Source organism: Muscardinus avellanarius (assembly GCF_963383645.1).
Source record: "Muscardinus avellanarius genome assembly, chromosome: 20".
Taxonomy (NCBI): domain Eukaryota; kingdom Metazoa; phylum Chordata; class Mammalia; order Rodentia; family Gliridae; genus Muscardinus; species Muscardinus avellanarius.
Window position 1 is genome coordinate 32,159,317 of NC_137806.1, and position 24,864 is coordinate 32,184,180.

The 24,864-nt window shown below is 40.6% G+C and overlaps 1 protein-coding gene across 1 annotated transcript in view; it reads right to left on the reverse strand.

Annotated features, from left to right (window-relative positions):
- The window catches only part of RYR2 (ryanodine receptor 2), a gene marked incomplete at both ends in the record, with an annotated part of 554,680 nt that overhangs the window by 361,557 nt on the left and 168,259 nt on the right, over positions 1-24,864 (reverse strand). The window lies entirely within an intron of this gene.

The window sequence follows — 24,864 nt, forward strand, 5'->3', positions numbered from 1 at the left end:
AAACTATGTTTTATGTGCCAGGCATGGTGGGGCTCATAATCCCAGTCCTTAGAAGGCTAAGACAGGAGAATCGCAGGTTCGTGGCCAGCCTCAGCTACTTAATGAGGCCCTCCAAAACTTAGTGAGACCCTATTTCAAAATAAATAGTAAGAAATAGAGCTGGGAGTATAGTTTGGTGGTAGAATGTCCCTGGATTCAATCCCTACTACCGCAACAAAATAGTGTTTAATTATAAAAATTGAAGATTAAAAAGTGCTAGAAGAAACTATTGACATATTCTTAAAATAGTAAACTACGTAAGATATTGCTTACAATATTTCTGGTTCACTAAATACACTATAACAAAAGTGATATATTAACAAAACTGAACATTCATATATACCTATAATGGTGTATACACATGTGTTTAAGTTAGAATTATATGCCAAAACAAGAATACTCCAGGAGGAAAATGGGTAAGGAATTTGAACAAAGAATTTACACAGACATGAGAATTAATCAGCCTCACCAGTAATCAAAGCACAATTTTCCCAGATACCTTTTGTCCTTCAGATTAGCAGCTTGTTATGTTATTGCCTACGGCAGATAAACACATGGAGAAATGAATGCACAGAAACAACTGCTAGGATGCTCAGCCTCTCTGGGGGCAATAGCAGTAAACATTACAATCTCTCATCAGTGCATGCCTTTAGACTAGAAATCCCACTTGGAGCAACATGTTTTACCAAAACATTGGGGAGCTCCCAGAGATACCTCTACACAGATGCTCTGGATACTATTTTATTAAAAAATTAAAGTGATAGTGCTGAGATTTTAACAAAAGGCATCTGTCTTGGTTTCAGTGTTAATGCAAACTTAAGATTCAATTCCCCTAGCCTAATAGTTCTCCTGCTATTTCCCAAGCTGTAAATACAACAAACATCAACTGCATATAAATTCTGAAGGACATGTTTAGCTCACTCTAACAACAGGTATCAATCAGGAACACGCATTAACCAACACAAGTAACATATTCTAGGAGCTTGTTGGAGGATTGGACTGCTACAAATGCAGCAAGGCTCCTAATGCCTCTTGTACACTCCATTATGATGATTTGCACTTCACTCAAAATTCCTGGAGTTAAGCTTAAAAGTTTAATACTTTTTGCTACCACAATACATCATACTTTTATTTTTTCTATCATATTAGAAAGTGATGTTGAGCTCAAGTTGGTAAAAAAGGTATCAAATTAAATGTATATAACATTAAACAAATATTAAATAAGTCTCAACTATGTGCCAGCAACCCTACTTCCCCATTAAATTCATTTCCATTATTGTGATATAGTTACACTTGGTTACTCAGATTGGAGACAAGGAAAAGGTAGTGACACACGCCACCTGCCCACCTGTCACTACCACCAATCACCCCATCTTGCCTGCAAGCAATTGGGCTCAAGCCCCTTCTATCCTAACCACAAAGATCCCTCCATCTCCACCCAGAGCATATAAATAGTCAGCCTAGGTTTGCATCTAACAGATGAATGGCAACCAAGCTGTGGTATAGGCACACAGTGGGCTTTTACTCGGCCATAAAGAAAATTATGTCATTTACAGAAAAAAGATGGATACAAGTGAGATCAGGCAGTTGCACCAAGTCAGGGGTCCTCTGCTTTTTCTCTTATGTGGAAGCTAGAGAGAAAATAGGAAACTAAAGGGACTTTAGAAAAATGCGACCAGTAGAATCAAAGGGATCTGTTAGAGGGACAGAAATGGAGGCTGAAAGAAGTAAACAGACCCAATAGTGTTATGTTCCTAGATGAAGTGTCTGCTACCAATCTCACCAACATGGACAGGAGGGAGGAGCAGCAGAGGGGGAGACAGACCAGGGTTGTGTGCATCTGTGAATATCACTCTGAACCTCACTGTGATACGTAATTATGATGAAATAAAATCATTTTTTAAAATTAGGTCAAAACCAGCCGGCGTGGTGGCGCACGCTTGTAATCCCCACGCTTGGGAGGCAGAGACAGGAGGATCGCGCAGGTTCGAAGCCAGCCATGCTGGCTGAAGAGACCCTGTTTCAAATAAAAAAGTATAAAAATAGGTCTGGGAGTGTAGCCTGGAGGTAGAAGGGCTACCAGGAACCTCAGTACCCCCCCAAAAAAAAATTACATCAAAATCGAATGTGGTGGTCCTTCCTTGTAATCTCAGTACTTGGGAGGCTGAGACTGGATGATCACAAGTTTGTGGCTAGCCTCAGCAACTTGGTGAGGACCTTTACAACTCAGTGAGACCCTGTTTCAAAATAAAATAGTAAAATAGGGCTAGGGGCATAATTCAGAAGTATAATGTCCCTGGGTTGCATCCCTAGTACAACCACAAAAAATTACATCGTGTCAAAAAAATGTGGAAAGGTCACAGATATTTCTAACATAGGTAGATGTAGATTTATTTTTAGCATAGCAGTTATTTTTGGCATAGCTATTTTCAGCATAAGCATCCCAAGTATTTTTAGCATAGAATATGAACAGGAATCGAGGGAAGGGGAAATGGGAAGAAGATTACCTGTAAAATAGTTCCTAGTTGGGAAGTGGCCCACAAGATACCCATCTCCTTCCACAATTCAGAAAGAGGACTCATACTTCCTCATAGACTAATGGCATATATACCATTCCCAAGGTTGCATAAGTACACACAAGCTGCACCAAAGGTCATCTACCCATTATGTGACTTCCTGTAGGTGGAAAAATGACCTAAGAACTTCTGGGAAGATGACAACCAAGGGAAGCAGCACTTAAGAGTCCTGCTGACACCCAATCCCCATTGCCTCAAAAACAACACTCTCGAAGCCAGAAAATATTATCAGTAGAGGAATAAAAGTCATACAAGGGATAGAGAAAAACAAGACCGACCAGAGAGCAGAAAAGAAACCCACCTGCCTTGCGGCAGTGGGTGCTATAGCAGTGCCATCTAGCCTCACAGCACCCAATTCGAGATGAAAAGCAAAACAAGAACCTGAAGTGAGGAGCTGCAGATCAACGGGTTGTAAAAGTTATCAGTTCTTCCTGCGCAAATACCAGCCCACACTTTCAGCAGCTGAGTTCACCACACCCTCCAGGGATCCAGAGCAGAACTCAAGACCAGAAAAGAAATCCATACCCCTCGTGCTGCTGAGGGCACTGCGGTGGTGCCATCTTGCCAGTGGCAGCTGAGCTCACCATACAGGCCAGAGATCCAAACCAGCACGCACCAAAATCTTAAGTGAAACTGTGGTTCCCACAGAAGAACTCCCAGCGCTATGCCCCAAGACTCATGCAGTGCAATAAACTCCCTGGGTCTGAGATTTTGTGGTTCAATCCGGTGAAGGAAGAGTGGCAGGCTGAGATTACCACACCCTCCAGAGACCCAGAGCAGCGCTCGATAACACCGTAAGTGAAGTCACAGTTCCTGCAGGAAAATGCCCAGCCTGGCACCCCAGGGAGTCACACAGCCCAGATAAACTCCCTGGGACTGAGACTTTGCATTACAACTCAGAGAAGGTGGGAGTAGGGTCTACTGTTGAACATAGCAGAGGCTCAGACAGACTCAGGTTCTGATCAGTGGAAAGTGTGGGGGGAGACCTACACTTAACACTAGACCCAACTTGTAAGATCTCAGGGATAATCACAGACCTCCCAATCATGGTAAATGGGGAGAAGTATGACCATCTCAACCCTAGCTGTGGAGAACAGACCTCTCTGCGTACCTGCTGACACCTGTAAATTCCTACTATTAAGATTGGATCAGACATATCCAACAAAAGACAAGATACCAAGACATCAGAAAAAATGCCTGAGAACTTTGAAAATATGAGAACTAGGAACAGTGAAAAAATAATGGAAATCACAAATACTGACCAAGAAATGGAAGGAGAATTTCGAATACTGATCTTCAATATAATGAAAGGCTTCACAGCAAAGTGTGCAAGAAGTGAAAGAGGAAATGAGTCAATAAATGAAGAGAGCAATAGAAAGAAATTTTGTAAGATTAAATGGAAAATATCACTGTTAGCAGACAAGACATACAGAACACCATTAAAACAAGATCAAAGAAGGACCTCCCCACACCATGTAATAATCAAAATGACCAACATAGAGGCCAAGGAAAGAATCTTAAAAGGACTGAGGACAAAAAAACAGGTGACATCTAGGGGCAAAACAATAAAAATCACCCCAGACTATACAATCCAAGTCATGAATGCCAGAAGAGACTGGTATTTGATCCAGACCTGGGAGAAAACAACTTCAAAACAAAACTACTATATCCAGCAAAGTTATTATTCAAAATTGGCAAATAAATTGTTTCAAGATAAGCAGAATCTCAAAAAATTCATGAATTCAAAGCCAACAATAGAGAAAATACTTAAATAAACCATAAAGAAAGAAGCAAATCTCAGAACCAGAGATGAAGTTGATCAGCGAGGCATCTAAGAAGAAATAACATTACATCAAACAGAAGATAGAACACAAAATGACAGGAAACAAAAATCATATTTCAATAACTCTGAACATCAAAGGACTCAACTCAAAAGACAGGCTAGCAAAGTGGATTAAAAAACAATCCAAATATATGCTGCTTTTAAGAAACTCACCTTACAGTGGGGCGTGGTGGCACATGCTTGTAATCCCCATGCTCAGGAGGTGGAGACAGGAAGATCACACATGTTCAAAGCCAGCCTTGCTGGCTTAAGAGACCCTGTTCCCAAATAAAAATATAACAATAGGTCTGGGAGTGTAGCCTGGGGGTAGAAGGGCTTCCAGGTATCCAGTATCACCACCAAAAATTAAAGAGAAACTCGCCTTACAGCCAAAGATATTCATAGACTGAAAGTGAAAGGATGGAAAAAGGTATCATGCTAATGGAGACCAAAAACAGGCATGGGTAGCAACATTGATATCCAACAAAACAGACTTTAAGCTAAATCACATCAGAAGAGACAAAGCAGGGCAATTCCTTTTATTAAAAGAAACAATCCACCAAGAAGATATAATGATAGTAAATGTTTATGCCTCAAATGTGGGTATACCCACATTTGTAAAACAAACCCTTCAGGTCATCAGATCTCAAGTAGACCCAAATACAGTAATATTGGGAGACTTCAACAAACCTCTCATTCCACAAGATGGATCTTCAGGGCAAACGATGAGTAAAGACTCTTCAGAACTAAAGAAAACTATAAACCAAATGTACCTAATAAGCATACGGAATATTTCAACCAGGAACAGCAGAATACACATTCTTCTCAGCAGCCCATGGAACCTTCTGCAAAAAAGATCACATTCTGGACCACAAAACAAGCACCAGCAAATTCAAAAGATGTAATAATTCTCTGCATCTTTTCAGACCACAATGGAATGAAAGTAGAAATCAACAAGAGGAAGACCAAAATAAACTATTTAAATACATGAAGACTGAATGATACACTACTAAGTGATGAATGTTAAAATCAGAAATAAGGGAAGAAAAAAATTCCTGGAATTAAATGAAAATAGAGACACAACTTACCAATACCTATGGGACACCTTGAAGGCGGTGCTAAGAGGATGTTTATAGCATTGAGTGCCCACATAATAGAGTCACCAAGTAAACAATGACATCTCAAGGACCTAGAAATACTGTAACAGTCTAATCCCAAAGCCAGCAGAAGGTAGAAAATTATTAAAATCAGGCAGGAATAATAAAAAAATTCAAAGAATCAACAAAACAAAAATCTGGTTCTTTGACAAGATTATTAAAATTGACAAACCTCTGGCTAACCTAACCAAAAGAGAATCAACTTAAATTATTAAAATCAGAAATGAAAAAGGAAACATCACTAGAGACAGTGGGGAAATTCAAAGGATCAGCTAGATTATTAGCTAGATTGGAAAGGTAAGAGGAAGAAGGCTGAGGTTGACTAATGAAGGAGCTATATCCAAATATGTGTAAAAGTATGAGTAGCATGGTCAACCTGGACACTCATGTTAGGAGGAGGTAAGGGAAAGAGAGGAGAAGGCACCAAGAACAGTCTGAATGTATGCCATTTTCAATATGATCCACATAAATAGAATTTTTTTTAAATCATAATAACTGGCACATGTCAATTTAATATTACATTATTTTGTAATATGATATATTGTACCATGTAAATGTGATATGTGACAAATACCGAGTTAATAGAAGATTAAAATAAAAAATGACCCAAGGACATAGGCATGTGCCCTTGAGTTTAACCGCATAGGCATGTGACTTCTGCCAATTGATTAACAGTTGCACAAAGTGCCACTTCTAAGTCTCCCAGGACTCCAAGTCCTACCTCCATCCTTACAAAAGAAAAAAGCTCTATCATCTCAGTTCATTCCCATCCCTAGCTGATCTGCCCTCTCTCCAGTGTGTAATTGGCTTTGCCTTTACCTTGCAAGTATTATAGTAAACCTGCCTTAGACTTCATCTAACCATCATCAGATAGTTCTATGTCTGTACTTAGGCAGTTGCTCTAATGGGATGCAGTTGTACCCAAGGACCAAGAGACAAATCATGAGGCTTCAGTCAACTTTCAACCTCAGGTAACAATGTCTGTATTAGCAATTAGTTTCCTACCATCATTTTAAGTATATGTACCTGAGAACATACCACAAGCACGTTAACAGGGAGAGAAGCACTTTGCCAAATTCCGCACTAAAGATCTGATTTTGTTTTGAGGGATCTCCAGCTTCTACTCATCAACCCACATGCACGGTCATCCCTTGAGGAGTTATCAGTGTAGGAGAGCTTATTTGATCTCTTTTAGAGCCAAAGTCAGGCTAATCTCAATGTTATACAGTTACATATCAATTGGGTCACAAAGATATACCAAGTACCCTTCAGAGTCGTGTGACTATAGTAAATAATGCAGCCATTTAGAAGGGTGGAAAGGTAGCCAAGAACAATGTTAATGAGATTCCCAATAGTACAGAGAACTTCTAACAGGAATGCCAGTATGACATGCATCTCCTCTTTCCCAAAACAAGGACAAACGCTATCAATTTTTAACCATTTGTTCTTCAAACATCATATCTTATTCTCTTAATAAATCTTTGTAAGCTTTCCCAAGTTGTAGTTCACTGTATCTTTAACAGCCATGGCAGATGTAATTCTCAGGTGACTTTCACAATTCATACGTAAATTAAGTGGAACCCTGGCCTGGGACCTGGGGCCTTATATCAGCATTTTTATCTTCTATGGTGTTAATAGCAATGTCCCATGAGACCGAGGAATGGCTCAGTGTCCTATTTCACTTGAGCCACTCATGGGACAGGTGGTATCTCAGCAAAGGGGATTACTGTCCCAGTGCTCTCCCAGGTTAAATCTTTGTTGCGTACTTTCCATCCTAGCTACTTAAAACACATTATGAATTTGTCAGCAGCTCAGATGCACAGCCCTTGGCTTAATTAAAACCCATTAGTTAGGCTCCAAGTCTAAAGGCACCAACACATACTTATAAAAACATTTACTCCTCAAAGTCCCTTAGGAGGACATTCAAATTTCATGACCCACAAGAAAAACTTAGCAATACAGAGTGTAGCTCACCTCCCAGGAAGGTTATTCTTATAAATTCAGGGTCTACCACATCATCACTTTGAGGTAGTAAAGGTGGGAGAATAATCTGAGAACTAGGCTGTACTCTACCGTTGCTTTGAACTAGCGGATAATGGAGAAACATCTTAGGTCTAGGCTCTACCAGGTTTCAACTTTGAGCTAGTGAGGGCGATGGAGGCACCTTAAAACTAGGCTTACCACATGATGAATTTGAGGTACTGGAGGTAGAAGCTTTATGACTGCTTCAAGAAAACCCTGTAGTCCTTAAGCACAGTACATTCAAGTGTCAGGATAATGCATAGAATTCTCTGCCGTGACAAGGTCTTGGAAGTTGAGTTCAAAGACACCTATCAATCTTATTTTATCTTATTCTTCATCATTTGCTCAACTTTATGCCATTTTCTGTATTCAAAAGGAATAAGCTTCACCTCAGTAGCTCCTTCCTTCCCCAAATCATCAGGAGCTATGATTTAAGATCTCAACACTCTAGTCACCGATACTTCTTTATCCCACCAGCAGAATAAAGAGAAAAACAGTCTAAAGTATTTTAAAATTTTAAGCTTAGCTCTGAGTTTACATTTTGATTAAAACATATGGAAACCCATGAAATGAACCACTTCCTAGTGATCACACTGAGGCATTCATAATTTTTGACCAAGTGAAGTAGCACTGAGCACATTCATATAAGTACTGAAGAGTTTAACAGACACATGCATACGAAAGCAAGATGAAGATGGATCTTTAGAAAGTCTCCAGTGTAATACATTGGTGGGATTGCAAAGTATTGCAACCACTTTGGAAAACAGCATGGAGGATCCTCAGTAGAACGGGAGCAAACCGACCATATGATCCAGCAATACTATTGCTGGGTATCTACCCAAAAGAATGGAAACCAAACTATTTAACTAATGCATGTGTATTTTTGTTCATGGCTACAATATTTACAATTGCCAAACTATGGAACCAGCCAAGATGTTCAACAGATGAATGGATTACAAAACTATGGGATATGCACACCATGGAATTTTACTCAGCTATCAAGAAGAAAATTATGAGCCGGGCGTGGTGGCGCACGCTTGTAATCCCCGCATTTGGGAGGCGGAAACAGGAGGATTGCGCAGCTTCAAAGCCAGCCTCATTGGCTTAAGAGATCCTGTTTCCAAATAAAAATATAAAAATGGGTTTGGGAGTGTAGCCCAGAGGTAGAAGGGTTTCCAGGAACCCTAGTACCATAAAAAAAAAAAAGAAAATTATGTCATTTTTAGGGAAATAGATGGAACTGGAGAATATTGTGGTAAGTTAGTCACAAAAAGCAATCAGATGCTCTCCCTGGTATGTGGAAGCTAGGAAGAAAATGGGTCATAGGAGGAACTCTAAAACAGAGGAATCAGAGCAAATAAGGAGGCCTAAATGGGGTGATGGGAGGGGAGAAGAAAAAAATTCCCTGATGTACATGATGTGCATTCACAAATATACCAAAATCAATCACTAAGCCAAACACAGAGGAGGAGAAGGGAGGGAATGGGGTGGGGATTGGGGAAGGGCTAAATAAGCAATGTGTGTATGTATGCCTATTTTGTACTCCGTTAAAGAATACAAAAAATAAAGTGTTAATTATCCTGGAATAATAATTCCTAATTGTGTTACATTTATGGACCATAGAAGGGTATCTATATAGTCCTCTACCTAATCAAATGCGTAAAGGGAGAAGAGGAAATTTATCTCTGGTTTCTTAATACCACCATTTACTACAGAATACTTAACATTTAAGTACTTAGTTTTTTTTGGTTTTTTTTTTTTTTTTTTGGTGGTACTGGGGTTCCTGGAAGCCCTTCTACCTCTGGGCTACACTCCCAGACCTATTTTTATATTTTTATTTAGAAACAGGGTCTCCTAAGCCAGCGCGCGCGGCTGGCTTCGAACCTGCGCGATCCTCCTGTTTCTGCCTCCCAAGCGCGGGGATTACAAGCGTGCGCCACCACGCCCGGCAAGTACTTAGTTTTGAAACATTGACAATAAGAAAATGAGCATCTCGATAGAGACAGAACATGAATTTCAACTATTCAGGTAGTGCAATGTATATACATTAAGTTACCAATGCCAAGCTCAAAGACATGTATAGGGAAAGAAAAGGTGGTGAGTGGGACCCAGAGTAAAGCACTCCATGAGTTGTGTGCATGTCACAAAGTGTAACACACAAATATTTAAAAATGTTCTTTCTCATAGAGCAATTATCAGTTATGTTGCCACAGTAGTACCAGGTTGTTGGAGAAATGCCAGCCCAGATTACAAAGAATGAAACCAAATTAAGGATTCTGGTCCTGCAAGAGGTAACTGCGAGAATTAAACTAATTCACTTACATAAGTTTATACCTACGCCAACAATTGGCTAGAAAAAAAACACCTGTTATTCTGATTTTAAAAGGCATACCATATATTTGTCAAGAACTTCCAAGAATTCTGGGTCCTTGCCGACCATCCGCAGATAATCAGAGCCCCGCAGGGAACTCCGCTCCTGAGCTGAGGCACAGACTGGTCATTTCCTTTCTACATTTACATGGAGCAGCAGGCTGCATCCCCCACCCCAGATGAATGAAAAGGGGCTGTAGTCAAGAGTTGATTATTATCACTAAGAAAAGTTGGCTTGTTGAGGGGATGGTGCAACTTGGTGCTGAAGGAAGAGTCCAAGAAATAACACAGGATAACTGCAATACATAAAAAACAATGCACGAAGAAGGCATAGCCTTTATTTTCGTAGTGCTGGGAAATGAACCCAGGGGCATTCTGTGTCTAAGCTTTCCCCCCACCTTCCTTTTACCTTTTGTTTTCAGACAGGGTCTCAGTATTCTTCTCAAAATCTTGCTAACTTACCGAGGCTAACCTCAAACCCATGATCCTTAGGGCTCAGCTAAGTTGATCAAAGTTGTAGGATTACAGACACACGTCATCTTACGTACACCAGCTAAACATGGCCTTTAAAAAGTATCCAATCACTCAATTTCTATTTGGGTCTTCTCAATAGATTTGGAATATCCTTTCCCAATCCAATTCTTTATGTAAGTTCCAGCCTGCTTTTTAAAACCTAAGAACACCAAACCCGAGTTATTGTTGATCTTGAAAGACAGCTACGTTGCTCCAATGTTCTTTTCAATCAAACCACCATTATGTTCGACAAGGATGTGAATTCACTAAAAGTGCTTTGGAACTGTTGGAAGTAGCTAGTGTTAGAGGTGCACTGAAGTCTACACCCACCTTAGGCTTTTCCTGGCATCATGAAAGTGGCAGATGGTGATTTCAACTTTCATAGAAGTCATTGAACAGGACAGAGAGTATATGCCTTGTCTGGCTCAGCCTTTGAATTCTTTTCCTCCTTTTCTTCATGAATCAATCCTCTCCCTCAAAAGTACCTCTAATTTCTGCCATGGTATATTTTTTCTTCCACATAATATGATTATAACTATATACATGCTTTTGTCTTTTTCCAACAACTATTTTCTTCCTTCAACATCCCTGATTTTTCTGAAGATACTCTGTTCAATGATTTTCCAAAGTGATTTTGTGTGTTTATATATGTCTTAACTTCTGGAGCAACAAAGTAATTACTATGAAAATTGAGCTGCATTTAGTATTTACATTTTAGTCCCCAAAGGCCTGTGAGCTATTGACAATCCACTGCTCCAGATAAGGCAAGAAGGATTGTCAGACTCCTTGTCACAGTCTAGGTTTCTACCAGTGCAAACATCTTCAACTCCATTCATATATTGCTGTTCACCAACTTGTCTCACTCCAGCACCAAACCTCGGATGGTAATGAATCTTCAGTAATTTCTGCTACAGGCTTCTAAGATGTAACCTTGAAAATGTAAATCAAGACAAAAATTATTCACAGCATCGGAACTTCCTAGATGAGTGTTTATTTTAAAAAACACGGTGGCTGCCAATCAAGTGTCATTTTCCGTAGCTGTTCCCTTGTGTGGTACTTTAGAAACCCAAAAAATGCATAGAAATTTTGTAATAAGTCACATTCTCATATCCAGCTTAAATCGCTGTTACACAGTTAAAGCCCGATTTCATTTTTCCTGGAGTCCCACAGGACCAGTATCCATTCTGCTGACCCTAATGCTTATTGCTAACGTGCATTTACTCAGAATTCTGATACCTATATATTCTCATAGTATTTTTTAACTACTTTGAGCATTTTAACATTAGTGCCATGTTGTGAAAATCCACCTGCAATTTCATCTTGTGTTTTCACCCCATGATATTCCTGGAGTCGATGGACATCCGTGCCTCTAGTTTCACTGTGCCACATCACATGGCTTGAGTCCGCTACAATTTCATGAGCCATCTGACAGGCATCTGGGGAACTTTCAGCCATTTGGTTCGTGTTTCCAATGGATTTTGGTTTTTGTAGCAGTTGTAGGTTCACAGCAGAGCTGCCAAGAGTTCCCATTCATACGTCGCCCCCAGTACAAGCCGTTCCTGCTTCTCATTTGGCAGCGACACCCTCGTCACAACCGATGAGCCCACATTAAGACACTTATTAAAAATCCTCAGCCTATGTTATGGTTCACTTCGTATTGTTACGTAGATTTTAACAATTTTATGGTGACTTATCCCATCTTACAATAGTTTTCCTGCTCTTAACGTCTCCTTTACTTGAACTATTTGTCCCTCCTTCTCCTACCCTACTAGCTCTGGGAAATCTCTGATCTCTTTACTGTGTCCCTAGTTTTACTTCTCCAAAATAGGATATAGCTGGAATCATGGTTTTTTTTTTCCAGATTTTGTAATATGCATCTAGGCTCCTTTGTTTTTTCCATAGGTTAATAGCCCTTTTCTTTTCAGTGCTCAGTAATACTCCATTTTCTGGATATACCACAGTTTTTCTGTTGACTTACTGAAAGACATTCAGGTTGCTTTGAAGTTTCAACAATTATGAATAAAGCAGCTATAAATATCCATGGGTTTTTACATGATCATAAATGTTCAACTTGTCCATGGAACATGATTACTGTATCACATGGCAAGATATGTCTAGGAGCACAACAGGGTGCCACACTTTAAGTGTCTGTTCCATTCACATCCCTGTCAGCAACTCAAGACCTGCTGCTCTGTAGCGCCAAAACGTGGGTGTTAAGTTCTGGACTTCTGTCCTGTAATAGACATGGAGTGGTTTTCTATGCTTTTGCTATTCAGAACACTGCCATCAGCATGGGTGTGCATGTCTTCATTAACACATGCTCATGAATTGTAGGGCCAAGGATATTTTTTCTTTTTTTTTTTTTTTTCGGGCCTGGGGATGGAACCCAGGGGCATTTGACCTCTGAGCTACAGAGCTACACCCCCCTGTCCTATTTTTTTATTCTTTATTTTGAAACCGGGTCTCACTGAGTTGCAGAGGGCCTCAGTAAGTAGCTGAGGCTGTCCGCAAACCGCGATCCTCCAGGTCTCAGCCTCCCGAATGCTGGGATTACGAGCGTGCGCCACCACGCCCGGCTCCAAGGATATTTCTTGGAGTCAATTTGCTGGGTCCCAGTTATGACCATTGTAAATATTTAGGTACAATGTTACCGCTTTCCATAACTACTGCCAATTTATACCCCTCAGAGTGATGTATGAGGATTTTCACCAGTCCACATAATCTTTTCATTGCAAAATTTACTGGCTTTTGATAACTTTGTGCATGAGAATTTCAATGTGGCTTCAAGTTGCACATTTATCACTGAGCATCTTGAGCTTCTTTTAAGGAATTTGGAAGCCACCTCAGTTTCCTTTACTTTCAATACGTCATTTTTCTACCTGGATAACTTTTTCTTACGAGTTCATAGGAAGATCTTTAATCTGGGTAATATAATTCAATTTGTTTTATATGCACATGTTAAAACACCTGAGGTTTTGTTGTGGGACAGGATAGTTATTGTTGCTGTGTGTGTTAAGTCTTTCATTTTTTAGTATCAAATAAAACTTTTTTTTTGTGGTACTGGGGTTCCTGGAAACCCTTCTACCTCCAGGCTATACTCCCAGACCTATTTTATATTTTCATTTGGAAACAGTGTCTCTTAAGCCAGCGCGGCTGGCTTCGAACCTGCGCGATCCTCCTGTCTCCGCCTCCCAAGAGCAGGGATTACTAAGCGTCCGCCACCATGCCAGACTCAAAACTTCTGCCCTACCATTTGTGCTTGTGGTTTTTTTAAAAGTCAGTTTTATTGAGGCATAATCTACATGTAATAAACTTGACTATACCATTTGATGAATTTTCTAATGTTTCTACAACCACCTGGGGTTCCTGGAAGCCCTTCTACCTCCGGGCTACACTCCCAGACCTATTTTATATTTTTGAAACAGGGTCTCTTACGCCAGCGCGGCTGGCTTCGAACCTGCGCGATCCTCCTGTCTCCGCCTCCCAAGCACGGGGATTACAAGCGTGCGCCACCACGCCCGGCTCCACCTATTTTCTGAAATAAAAAACTTGAGTATCTACATAGTCTATCCCCATCTATTTCTCCGAGCTTACCCATTGTCTTTCTTGCTACACGTCTTTATAATTCTGCCTCCCTACCATTCCCCAGTCATTCAGTATCCAGCCTTTAGTGTGCTACTTCTGTTTCTTAATGATTGACTTGCACAGATTAGCACTTAAATCTCCTTTTGCTACATAATATCCTTTTATCACTTACATTCTGGTTGTTTCTTTTTTTTTCTTTTTTTGTGGTACTGGGGGTGGAACCCAGGGGCTTTTGTACCTCCGGGCTATGCTCCCGGACTTATTTTATACTTTACTTGGTAACAGGGTCTCACTAAGTTGCTGAGAGCCTCACTAAGTAGCTGAGGCTGGCTCTGAACCTGTGCGATCCTCCTGTCTCAGTCTCCCAAGCGCGGGGATTACAAGTGTGCACCACCATACCCGGCAAATTCTGGCTGTTTCTGATCTTAGGCTACTAAGAATGAAAATGCTCCCACCCTGTAAGTACAAGACTGGGTAAAAAAAAAAACAAAAACAAAAAAACAAAAACAAACGCATAAATAACTAGCCCAATGTGCACTGTTATACTATGTTGATGTTTTATTTTATTGTGATGCTAGGACTGACTTCAGGGGCATTCTGTCTCCAAGCTATAACCCCATTCCTATTTTACTTGGAGATAGGTTCTTGCTGTATTACTGCAGCTGGCCTTGAACCTGCAAATCCTCCCAGCTTAGCCTCCCAAGTACTGGAATTACAGGCGTGGGACACCACACCTGGCTGTAGGTTTAATTTTATAAGGAACTGCTGAAACGTTTTGGCATCAAGATAAAATCTCAAGTACTTTATTACTTATTGTAAAACAATGTATGCAAATGGAATAGCTTTGGCAACGGTGTTAGGAAGTGATACTTAAATCTTAGCATTTCATTATCAACTTTGCCAATAATTATATAATTTAACATTTTCTATAAATCTCTTGGCTCTTTAAGTTGTGTATAAGCATCCTAAGATTTATTTTTTATATAAAGCAGTAAGCTAAATACTAACAAATGCACTAGACTAAGCCCATTGCCAGTCTATAAAGGATTAAACATTACGGTCAGAAACATTTACTCTGCCAACACTGAAGAAATTCCTTGAAGCAGGAAGAACATGGGTACTCTTTGCAGAGTACAATAGGATTATTAAAAACAGAACAGACAGATGACCTAACTGTCCAAATAGTTACGTCGATATTAAGTTATGGGTCTAAAGAGAAGGTCTACACTGGAGCTGATCCCAGCTGCCTCTGCCTTTAGTACTTTGTGAGGACCAAAGCTTCTGGGCCATGCTGTGCCATCGACAGATGCTTGCCTACTAAAGCCCGTAACAGGGAGGGATTTGGTAGAAGGGTTTCCAGGAACCCCAGGTACCACCAAAAATAAAAAAAATAAAAAATAAAAAACGTGAGGATTTGAACTATCTATCGGGACAGGGTATGAGAACTCAAGACTGCCGTCCACTTTGCTGCTCAGCACATCCCAGGGCTGAGGCAGACAGGTCTCAGGTGGGACCAAGCGTCTGCCCATCGTGCCGAGTGAGGAGGCCCCGTGTGTGCAAGAAGTGAGCCCTGGGTGTGCCTTCTCCAGCGGGCTCCTTTTGCCTGGTGCTTCTGGAGCTTTCCCGATTACAGGACATTGCTTTTTAGTCTTAGAATTGAATGCTTTCCTAAATTTTCATTTCATTTTCTTATAACTGGAAATCAAGAGCTTTTTTTTAGCCACAATGAGGATTTTATACTATCTTTAAGAGACCCAAAGGATGAATGTTTAGCTCATAAGGCAATATAATGATCCTACATTACCTAAGTATTCTACAAAGTGATTCCTAATTGGGGAATTTCAATTATGTCAGCCCTACCCCTCTTATATGACTTTTCCCTAACTATAAGGCATGTTTAAAAATGTATCAAGAGCCAGGCATAGCGGCGTATGCCTATAATCCTGGTACTTGGATGGCTGAGACAAGAATCACAAGGTTGGAAAACGGACCCTCCGTAACTTAGTGAGACTGATTCAAAATAAAAAGGGCTGGAGGTGTAGCTCAGAGGTAGAATGCCCCTGTGTTCAATTCCCAGTATGAGGAAGAGGAAACACTGGCAAAAATTATTTCCACATAAACTTTATAGTTTCTAAATAGCTTCTTTCTGGCCCAACTAAATAGCTTCTTTCTTACTCAATAATTTGCCAAAAGATTAGACACTGTCTCACTGCGCTGGTCGAACAGTGTTAAGTTCGATGTCCACTTATCATTGGGATGTTTTTCCTCCCTCATCTTCCCATTTTATTTTTCCCTTAAAATTATCAGCAATTATATAACTAAACCGCAAGGACTTTGAGAAACAAATACAGTTGTGGATAATTTATCTTTCCCAACCACATTGGCTTCTCTTTTGCCTCCCGGGAGGGAGACAAACTGAATTTTATGAAAACCAAAATTAATAAAGAAAAATTATGTTAGTGTCTACCTCCCTATCATTTTATTTTACTATTTCAATTAGTTATTAGTGAACACAAGAATACCTGATGCGCAGGATGCTCTGCGAACGTTATTTTTAAAGCGACTCTTATATCATCTAGCACTTATCTTATACTGACATTTTTATTATTCAGAAACCCTCACTTGAAGACGAGCCCGTTTGACAGAAATAGCATAACTATTATGCATCATTAATAGCCAGATGCATTATTTATAGTGGTGAATAATATCCTGAAATGAAAATCGCTGAAGATAAAATATTGCTCCATCATGTCGCATTATCTGAAGAAATACTTTTAATTAAAGTGAGACCATAGGAATTGTTATATATGCAAAGAGTTCTTGGTATTGCTACAGGTATGGGGCCTAGTTTATTTTTGAAAGCCTGATAAAATATTGTTTTAATATAGTGTAGATAGAAACCAGGCTTAGAAATAGTCAAAATCTTGAGCCGAAACAAAGCTCAAAAATCTTCATACTGTGAGTCCACAAACATCAGTGAACTACTCTTCACAAATAAGGTCATTATATAAGAATGGTGGGTGTTTTTTTTTTTAGATGAATTTTCTTTTGAGAAAAATACTCCGTGACTCGTTTCGAGAGTCATGAGAACACTGTTTCCCCAACTGTGTTCCTATGGAACCCTGGTGGTTCCATGAGATTTACTGCTGTTCTGAGGCCAAAATCTTCCGATTTTATAATTTTCTCAATTTTAAATTTAAGAATTATTCTCAGACACTCAAGGAATATCACTGCTGCATACAGTGATGTAGTAGAAATTGGATTCACCTTATCAACAAGTAGACATCCTAGTATCATCACATGCATGGTATGGAGTCACAACTGCTTGGAACGAGGCAAACCTCAGCAGCACAGAGCATCTTAAGAAATCACTGACACTAACCATCACTGCTTATTAGAATCTGCATCTTAACACTAGAGCCAGATTGGGTAGTTCCCGAAAAACTGTTGAACCCAGCACCACAGAAATCCTCCACGGAGCTGCACAGGTAGTTTTGGAGTGAGGGAGGAGGAGAGAGACAGTTTCTGTGCGTGTGTTTTTGTGCACGCGTGTACACACACATTTTACTGGAGAGTAAACCCAGAAGCATTCTGCCTCTCAGCTACTCTACCCACCCTATTTTTGTATTTTGAAACAGGGCCTTCCTAAGTTGCTGAGGCTGGCCTCAAACGTGTAGTCTTCCCATCTCAGCCCCCTGGGTACTAGGTTTAAAACCGTACTACTATATCTGGCTTCTGATTCTCATTAATATTTCAACATCCACACCCTTCAAGAGCAAGCTCAAATGAGTCCATCTGAGCTGGTTAAGGTTATTCTGCCCTCCCTATGAAGATACACAGAACTTCCATTTTGAATGAGGTCATACTTTATGCCTGATTTCATAATTATGAGGGTGTTTTTTTTTGTTTTTTTTTTTTTTTTTTTTTTAGTTAAGAACCCCCAAGTAACCTAATTACCAAAGGAACATGAGATTAACTGGAAAATGATTTCGCTTAATGCAGTATTTTACTGAGCGTAAAGTGATTACAAGTGGAAAGGAAACCGAGAGCAGGACTGCCACATGTCCCCACCGTGCATTATCAGCAGCTGCGGTGGCAGGCCTGTGATCTTCCATTTTGAAGGCTAGGGAGCAGCTAAGGCAGCCCAGGCCCCATCATCTCAAGCTCACCGTATCCTCACTAGAACGTAAGTGGTACAGATGGGGATTTTTGTTTGGTTTGTGGTGCTGGGGATTAGACCTAGAGTCATGCTACCTCCAAGCTATACCCTCAGCCCTATTTTTTTATTTGTGAACACAGTCTTTCCAGGTTGCTGAAACTAGCTTCAAATATATAATCCTTCTATCTCACCTGCCCAAGCACTGGGATTACAGGCGTGGGCCACCACACCCAGCCCCAGCAGGTGGATGTTTTCAAAAGATGGACTCACGCCGGGCGTGGTGGCACACACTTGTAATCCCCGCTCTTGGGAGGCAGAGACAGGAGGATCGCGCAGGTTTGAAGCCAGCCGCACGCGCTGGCTTAGGAGACCGGTTTCCAAATAAAAATGTAAAAATAGGTCTGGGAGTGTAGCCCGGAGGTAGAAGGGCTTCCAGGAACCCCAATACCAAAAAAAAAAAAAAAAAGATGGACTCACCGGGAAAATTGATTGCTTAACTTTAACACCAAACCTCAGGAATCCAAGTTATATTTAGCTTTTTGCTATTCAGAATGAAATATTCATGATTTTATTCTATTCTCTCCCAAAATTAATCCCTGCTCTTGGGAGGCAGAGACAGGAGGATCACGCAGGTTCGAAGGTTAATGAACAGTAACAATATAAATAAATTATATGTATTGGTACTAGGTATAGAACCCAGTGGCACTCTACCTCTGAGCTACACCTCCAACCCTATTTTTATTGTCAAACAGTCTAACAGCGCTGCACATAGCTGCCCTTGAACTTGTGATCCAGATGTATCATCCCAAATGCTAGGATTACGAGCACACACCACCTATTAGCTGTTTTTGAAATATCAACCCAAATTTTGTACCACTGCCTGTTCCGTAAGTTCAAAGGGCATTTCTTCCCTCCGCTAGTTTCAAGAACTATTTATGCATATTTATAGCATGGAGCCTCTTGAATTCCAAGAATAAGCCTCAACTTGGAAGGCAATGTCTCTTTTTTCAAGTATTTTATCTTGTATTTTTGTATTCAAGTAAAATGGATCTATAAGTAGCTTTGGTAAATAATGTTTTAAGGATAACGGAATCCATGTCTTATTTGAGAAAATAAATTTTCGACTAAGCCAGGCGTGATGGCGCAGGCTTATAATCCCAGCATTCCGGAGGCTGAGACAGGAGGATTGCTGTTCACGGACAGCCTCAGCTACTACTTAGGCCCTTTGCAACTCTGAGACTGTTTCAAAATAAATTAAAAAAATATGGCTGGGGGTGTAGCTCAGCGGTAGAATGCCCCTGGGTTCTATCCCCAGTACAGCAAAAAAAAAAAAAAAAAATTGGACTATGTCTTCCACATCCTCGTGTGCTTTGGAACCCTTCAGGCAGCACAGGGAAACAGGGATCATCTGACCCCTGGTCCTTGTTTTCACAACTTTTGATTAGTGATCTGTTTGGAGTTTCCGTGGAAAATTTTCCAGAACATGATTCAATCATGAATATTTTGAAGTCATTTGCATAAAATTACACAAATGGCCCGTTTGATTCAATTTCCCCCATTTTGATACATTATCCTCTTTTTGACCCATATGTAATGTCTAATATCTGAATATTTATCCTTCCATTTTAATTAATGGTTTGATCTTTCTGTACAACTGATTTTGTAGATAAACTCAATTTCTTTAACTCCATTCCTGTTTTCTTTTGCCTTTTTCCTAGTTTTGTACCTATTACCTTAAATTTTCCATTTTTATTAACATTCATCTAGTGCTATAAATTTTATTCAAGCTCTTTTGGCTGTATCCCACATTCTAAAACATTATGTATTTGTCATACGTTCAAGAAAATCTTCGATTTCTCCCATTGTCCCAAGATTACTTGTGTACTTTGTGATTTTCAGGTACAAAGATTTTTCATATGAGGGCAGCGTTTTGGGTAGGTCTTTCGTTGCTTCCCTTTGCTTGGTAAATTTTAATAACCTAGTTCTATTCCTTTGTGGTCACAGTGCTATTACTGCCACCCTGAGGAATTTGAAGTTTCCTTAGTGGCCTACATTACAATCAACACCCCTTAATGTTACCTGCCCACTCTTAGTCAAGGCGAAGCCCCTCGTAGGGTTCAGAGGCTAAAGCATCTCTGTGAGGTCAACCTCGCTGCCTGTGCTGAACGTTTAGTTTTTCCAGTCGGAGGGTAACGTATCTCATTCTTCAGCGTGTTTGTGTCTCCTTAATACTTTTGATGTTTCTGCTTCATCAAAATTCTTTAACTGGACACTTATCTTCATTGAAAAGTAGATCCTTCTGGCCTGTTTTTTTCCTTTTTTCTTTTTTCTTTTTTCTTTTTTTTTTGCGGGTCTGGGAATGAAACCCAGAGGCATTTGACCTCTGAGCTATACCCCCTGCCCAATTTTTTATTATTTTTTTTGAAACAGGGTCTCACTGAGTTGCAGAGGGCCTAAGTAGCTGAGGTTGTCGTCCGCGAACCGCCATCCTCCGGTCTCAGCCTCCCAAATGCTGGGATTACAAGCGTGCGCCACCATGCCCGGCTGAGTCTGGCCTTTCTAAATCCCTGTTTTTGTATATAAAACGTCAGGCTTAGCTCTGGTGGTCAGTCTTAAATATCTTTATGGTGCACTGTAATTATATATCATAATGATATATAATTACATCTTTACGGTTGAGTGATTAATACATACATCCACACAGCACTGATTGTGCGTTCCCCTCCCAGTCCCCCCGTAAGTGTTTACCTTAATACAGACAACTTCATTATGAGCAAAATATTGTTGGAAGTTTCCCTCATCTGTTCTCCCCTTTCTCCTATCTCCTGAAACCAGAGATGTACCTCCAAGCCTTTTGTTTGGAAACTAGGTCTCTTTAAGTCTCTGAGAGTCTCACTAAGCTGCTGAGGCTGACCTTGAACCTGTAAAACCACCTGTCTCCATCTGACATGTATTGGGTTCACAGGCATGCACCACCACGGCCACATCCCCTGGACCACACGTCTTTTGCTTCCTCCCAGGCATGAATCTGCTGTCACACTGGCCCACCACGCTGCCCAGCGAGTGCCTGTCACTGGTTTCTAGACACCACAGAAATCAAACTGCCTTTCCCATACTTCCTCCATGGGCCTGCTGATACCCGGTAAGAAGTAGCCGGTCCCCAGGTTCACTGTGGATGCTGCTGGCTCTGTAGGTTGGAGCCTTTCCCCCAGGCCCCTTTGAGGCTTGGTCAGTTTCTATGGTAATTCAAAGAGGAAAGGCTCTACTTCTCTGGTACACCTTGTTTGGGCCTAGATTGTTAGTGACAAGGTGAGTCAGCCTCCAACTCACTGATTCCTAATAATCGACAAGCACAACTTCTCAATTCTGAAACAGACAGAGTTGTCATTTGTCTGCAGGCCATTTTCTCCTCGCTTCTACATGAGAGAAAACATTTGACTCTTGACTTTCTGGGACTGGCTGATCTCATTTAGCATAGTATTTTCTACTTTTATCCATGTTTTCCTGTGAATGACATCATTTGTTCTTTATGACTAAGAACTCCAGTGTGTGTGTGTGTGTGTGTGTGTGTGTGTGTGTGTGTGTGTGTGAATATATTCATCTGTTGACAGACTCCGAGATGGTCCCCTACCTTGTCTATTGTGGTATAGTCACCATGGGTATGCATTTATCTATATAGTGTTCTCATTTTAACTCTTTTGGAAAGATACTGAGAAGTTGTATAGGTGGGTCATATGGTAATTTCATTCCTACGATCTAAAGTCAAGTAATAGTGGAAGGGGTGGGGTGAAAGGTGGAAATGGGGAGGGGGGAAAGGTTTGAGAAAGGAAACAGTTCCAGTAATGTCATGTCCCTTTATGAAGGGACCACCACCAACATTACTTGTCCAGGGAGAAGTGAGGAGGGTTGGATGGCAAGGAAATATACCAATGTGACCTATGCACATGTTTATCATTGAATCTCGGGTTGATGTACAATATTGCACCAATAATAGTTTTAAAGGCATTCATTAAAGAAATATGGAGTAAATACCCTTAATTATGAGTTAGGAATCCAAGCACGTCATTAGATTTCAATGTTTACATTTTCTGCAGGGAAATCTATACTGAAATGATGAACCATCCTCTTAAGGGCAAAGATGGGACAGAATAAATTACCTAGGAACATGAAGCCTGGTTTTCTCAGCAATTGAGTCCTGCCTTTCATGAGAAGATTTTGAAGCTTAAGATAGTTCTGGGACTATTTCCAAGAATACATATATAATTTATCATGCCTGACTAGTTATTTTGAACCATTATTTTGTTCTCCTTATTTTTATTATAAACAGAGGAGACAACTGTCTGAGACAAAAAATCCAGATAATTATGTGTCAAATCAATACAGCTATACCCAGAGATTTACATATCAAAAACATGAACTCGGATCTAGACTTTTGTGTTTTAGTATAGAAAATTAAGTTCTCGGAAAAACTATCAGCCTAAAGACTATTGGTTCCCTTTTGAAATTTTAATAACCCATTAAATTTTACTGAAGTTCGAGGCACTGTGCTCGACACTAAAGTATAAAAAAATAAATGATATGCATCTGATCCTCAGGGGTCAGAAGCTGTCGTCTGGACATCTGGGCATTTTGAAAAGAAACATAGGGTAGGTATTACCAGACTAAGCTCAGATGCCTGGATCATGTGAGTATATGCTCAGGACCGTGGCTTTTAAAAAGTGAAGTAACCCAAGAGACAGGGGCTGCTTGAGACAGACTTTAAAGGACAAATATTGAAGCAACTAGAAGTTCAGAAAGAACACTAAAGAGTCAACCAAGGCAGAGGATAAACGGAAAAGCTAATATTGTGGGTCTGTCCATTCATTGATCCAATGTCAGAGACCAAAGAATACCCATGTTAAAAGAACCTTCAAATAGTTCAGATTGGTCTAATGGACTTCATTTTTAGTTCTAGGATTTATAAATAACCTCATTAATCTCATCCCGGAGGCAGATTTTCAGATACATCAGTAAAGTATAAGAGCCTGAAAAGTAAAGGGTCAAAATATTTGGTTCACTAGGTCATCGTTATCAACTGGATAATCAAGACTCCCCATCAGAAACTCAACGGTTCACATCATCACTACGCCTTTTTCAGTGCCTGACGATCACAATACATACCTAACCTTAGCATCAGAGATATTAACTTAGTATTGTAAGCCAACTCTCATCACAGAACCAAGTTAACAGCGAGTACGCTGTTGGGTAAGACATGGAAAGGTAAATACCAGCCTTGCTGATTAAAGGTCAGCCTGGCTCTAGCCACCACAAACATGAGAAAGCAGAGAAAATGCCCAATAGTAACATGACTAATAGTTTTTCACAAGTATTTTTCACAACCAAACTTCTCACTGTAAGTTGTACAAATGATAGTATTTCATAAGACCCTATAAAAATAGTCTTAACTGGACAATAAAATGTGGTTTGCTACTAATTTGTGGTATTAGACATGTTATTTGGCACATATCGCGTGCGCACGCACATGTGAACACACACACACACACACACTACTTGCCACAATTTCACAGAATAACCGAAAAGGCCCTGTGCAATAAAGGCTATATTAAGGACGTAAAGGTAGGACACCCAGGCATTAGCCATCTACACTGTTGCCTGAGGTCAGGCCCAAGACTTCAAGTCCAAAGCTGACCCTCTTTCAACTTTCCCTTCCCTCCTCCATACAACATTCAGGACTCCTCTTCTCATGGTAATTAAGTGAGATCGTGCATATAAAATACTCTGAACTACAAAGTGCTCTACCCAAGACAGTTCAACTATTTTCTCATCGATTCCCTACCCCCCCCAGCACATCCTGGCTTCCTCCCTTATTCTGCTCAATGTGACCAGCTAGTCCATCCTACATCCTTACGGCCTCTTCCAGCCCTACTTACACTTCCTCACTGCCATAGCTGCTAGGAGGCGGTGAGCTGGCTCCACTCCAACTTCAGCCAGCACGTCCCGGCTCTCAGCCTGCCTCCACTCTTGCTTTCTCCAGTCTCAAGCCCATATCAGAGCCACAATCATCTTTAGAATACCAGAATCAAATAGCACCACTCACTGCTGCAATGCTCCTGTGGCCTCCCCACACTAGGAAGGAACCTCAACTCGTAAGGATAGCCCGCAAGACCACCGAAGACCAGCCCCTTGGAAACATGGCCTCCACCCTCACCCCATTTAGAGTACTAAACATGTTGCATGCACTGTCCCACCCAGGAACCTTGCACTGCCTGCTTCCTATCTGCAAAAGCTTGCAGAACCAAGTACTAATTTTCTCACCGAAATCCAGCCTATTCGAAGTTTATCACTCCTCACCAAATCCTTTCTAAAATTATCTGTGTGCCACAGCTAGTCCTTCCCTCCTTTCTGCCAACCCTTTCACTTTTTCCCTAAACCCTTGCCCATTTCAGTTACGCGTCTTTGCTTTTCTACAGGAATATGGATATGACAGAGCAAGAATTCTGTCTACCCTTGTGGACACTGAGACCCCACTTCTGTTTCCAGGAAGGGCTCCATCACCAATGTCCCTGTTGAAGAATGAAACCTTTCTTCCTTGTACGCGCGCGCTACGAAAAACCAAGTGCT